Source organism: Chlorocebus sabaeus, chromosome 25, assembly GCF_047675955.1.
Source record: "Chlorocebus sabaeus isolate Y175 chromosome 25, mChlSab1.0.hap1, whole genome shotgun sequence".
Lineage (NCBI taxonomy): Eukaryota > Metazoa > Chordata > Mammalia > Primates > Cercopithecidae > Chlorocebus > Chlorocebus sabaeus.
In genome coordinates this window covers 74,095,717-74,099,266 of record NC_132928.1, presented here as the reverse complement: position 1 = coordinate 74,099,266, position 3,550 = coordinate 74,095,717, and the positions used below count along the sequence as shown (strand labels likewise).

The 3,550-nt window shown below is 53.6% G+C and overlaps 1 pseudogene; it reads right to left on the bottom strand.

The window, feature by feature from the left end:
* Nucleotides 1–251: 251 nt before the first annotated feature.
* Nucleotides 252–3,122, bottom strand: LOC103230806 (aconitate hydratase, mitochondrial pseudogene; annotated as a pseudogene).
* Between the last annotated feature and the right edge of the window lie 428 nt (nucleotides 3,123–3,550).

Here is a 3,550-nt window from a genome sequence, read left to right as displayed (position 1 = left end):
CCTCTAGGTAGTAAAACCCTTCATATCAATTGCCTGCTTAAATCCCGCTGCTCTGGAGGTAGAATAGCCTCGGTGCTGTGCCCACTGCTGACATCTCTACTGCTCTCACCCCACACGTTCACCTCACAGCATACCCCGGACCCTATTCTAGCCACCTGGTGTTATGTGTGATCCCCCAAAGAGCTGCCTCAACACCTCCCCACAGCAGCTTGCTGAATCTGCCTTTTTTTTTTTTTTTTTTTTTGGATTCTTGTTTTCCTTGCAAGAACAAAAGGTTCTTTAGAATCCTTCAGCCACCAACGAAATGATCAGGCAGGAGAAACACTTTAGATGGGAGTCTTGTCAATAAAAATAAATACAGTTGCATGAAGCTGCTTAAGATCTGAACCAAACACTAAAAATAGGAAGACAGGGGCTAAAAAGTTATTTTAAGAACCCCCCAACCACAGTCACTCTGCGGGCTGAGCGGGGGAGCAGGAAGCATGTCTGGTCACACCGCCTTGGAATCAGAGCCCATGGCTGGATGGATTGGATTGGCTGATGGCGCACATGGAACTGAACTTGAACAAGACGCTAGCGCTGGGGGGTGGGGCTGCGGGTGTGGTGGGAGGCGCCGTCCTCACTGCTGCAGCTCCTTCATTCTGTTGAGGGCACTGCCGGCATGGAACCACTTGATCTGCATCTCGTCGAAGGTGTGGTTCAGGAGGATGGTCTCCTGGGTCCCATCAGGGTGCTTGATAACGCACTTCAGGGGCTTGCCAGGGGTGAAGTCCTTCAGGCCCTGAATGGTCAGCTTGTCCACAGGGTGAACCTTGTTTAGTCGGCTGGGTCAGCAAAGGTCAGGGGCAGCTGCCCCTGCTTCTTCAGGTTGTTCTCGTGGATCCTGGCAAAGCTCTTGGTGATGATGGCCTGGCCCCAGAGGTGGTGAAGCTCTAGCGCTGCATGCATGCTCCCGGTTCGGGCCCTCGCCATAGTTCTTGTCCCTGATCACCACTCACCCGATGCCATGTTTCTTGCAGTAGCGGGCAGTGTCAGGGACGGGACCAAACTCCTGGGTGACAGCACTGCACATGGAGTTGGCCTGGCTGTTTTCAGTGTTGACGGCACCAATGAGCAGGTTGTTGGAGATGTTGTCCAAGTGCCCACAAAACTTGAACCGGGGCCAGCAGGCGACATGTGGTCAGTAGTACACTTCCCTTTGACCTTGGTGAGGATCTGCAGGTCCTCCAGGTCCTTGCCATCCCACCTGTCAAAAGGCTCCAGAAGCTGCAGGCGCTGGCTGGTGAGGCTCACATCCACGTGCTGTCCGCTGCTGTCCTTGTGGGGGTGCTGGTAGGTGTCCTGCCCGGGGTCAAACTCCGCTTGGGGAAGCTCATCTGCATCCGGAGCCTCCAGCTTGAACTTCTTCCCATCCTTGCCCAGCAGGTAGTCAGTCACTGGGTTGAACTTGAGGGTTCCCGCAATGGCCAGGACTGTGACAATCTCTGGGCACGGGTCTCGGGGTTCGCATCACTGTGGCCCATGAAGTTCCTGTTGTAGGAGGTGACAATTGTGTTCTTCTTCCCCTTCTGGACATCCTTCCTGTCCCAGTGGCCAATGCAGGGGCCACAAGCATTGGCTGGGACGACAGTGAACTGGGACTTGCACTTGAGGTCATGCGCCAGTGCCTGCTTGGCCACAGCTGCTGAGCGCTCCAGATCTTCATAGCTTGAATTGTTGCAGCTACCAATCAGACCCACTTGGAGGTCCAGAGGTCATTCTTCCTTCTCTGCCACCTTGCCCACTTCAGCCATAGGGCAAGCCTGGTCAGGGGTGAAAGGCCCATGGATGTGCAGCTTCAGCTCACTGAGGTTAATTTCAATTAGTTGGTCATAATGGCAGCCAGGGTCAGGTGCCCAGTGATCCTTGGAGTCATCAGCTAGATTGGCAATGTCTGCCCGGCCGGTCTTGCTTAGGTACTTCTTCATCCTGTGGTTGTAAGGGAACACGGAAGTGGTGGCCCCAATTTCTGCACCTATGTTGCAGATTGTCACCACGCCAGCACAGGAGACGGAGTCTTCGCCAGGCCTGTGGTATTCCATGATTGCACCTGTGCCACCTTTCACCATGAAAGGTGCCTGCCACCTTCAGGATCACATCTTTGGGTGAGGTCCAACTGGAGAGGGAGCCCGTTAGCTTCATGCCAATCACCTTGGGGCACTTCAGCTCCCAGGGGATCCCAGCCATGATCTCCACAGCGTCAGCACCCCCAACTCCAATGCAGATGCCCCCCAGGCTGCCATCATTGGGGATGTGAGAGTCAGTGCCAATCAGAAGAACCCTAAGGTATGCATAGTTTTCCAGAATAATCTAGTGAATGATTCCAGATCCAAGGCTCCAGAAGTCCACACCATATTTGACACAGGCAGTTGCCAGGAAATTATAAACTTCCTGGTTGATGTCCTTGGCCTGGCACAGGTCTTTCTCGTCCCCAAGCTGGGCCTCTATCAGATGGTCACTGGATGGTGGATGGCATGGTCACCTTGGGCAGTCCACTGCTGATGAACTGCAGCATGGCCACGCGGTCCAGCCACAGCCACAGGTATGTCTTGCCCTGCTCAATTTCCTGGCTGGCCAGGTCATCCAGGTGTCCATACACAATCTTCTCCAAGAGGATCAGAGGCCGGTTCAGTCGTTTGCGAACAATGTTAATGTTCTTCTCTAGCAGGTCATAGTGGATGTACTCGTTGGCCTCAAAGTAGCTCGTCGCCATCTTGGCCCGTTGGCACAGGACTGAGGCACAGGACTGAGGCCGCACACCCAGAGCTTTCTGCAGTCGGGTCACCAGTAGGCCGTAGGGCGCCATTTTGTGCACTGACAAAGATGAGGGTGTGTGAATCTGCCTCCTTATCAGTGATGTCACTCTCTCCGGTTGGCTGCTCTAGGACACCATCCCTAACCCCATCTGGTTAGGGATGAGATGAGACGCCTCTTCTCACTGCTGTCACATCAGCCTGAGCAACCTCATTGCCCGGACTCTCTGTCACTTGCTCATTGCCCACCAGACATCCAGGACCTCTGTGTGGCTGGCAGATGGGTGAGCATGAAGTGTGCGGATCCGGGAAGCCTCTGGGCTCTGGCACCAGACACACCTGGGCTTGATTCCCGCCTCCTCCTCCGGTTGCCGGCTGGAAACCCTTTCACCAGACACCTAGGTTGCTTCAGGTTCATTTTCCTCATCTGCAAAATGAACATCCTCTTACTCGTCTTGCAGGGATGATGGAAATACTGAATTTTATCTACAAATAATTGCATATATTAACAATGCCAGCCACATAGTAAATTTTCATTCCTTGCATATGTCGCCACCTAGTGGACATCTTTAATCAATAAGATTAAATCCGCTTGGACATTCCAGCACGATTTCATACTCCTCCTTTCCATCCTGCCATCCTCAGCAACTGGCTGGATACACCTGGACTGGTGCTGTCCAGACTACAGGCCGCCAGTCCCATGTGGCTGCTGACCACTTCAGCTGTGGCTAGTTGGAACGGAGACACACCCTTAGTGT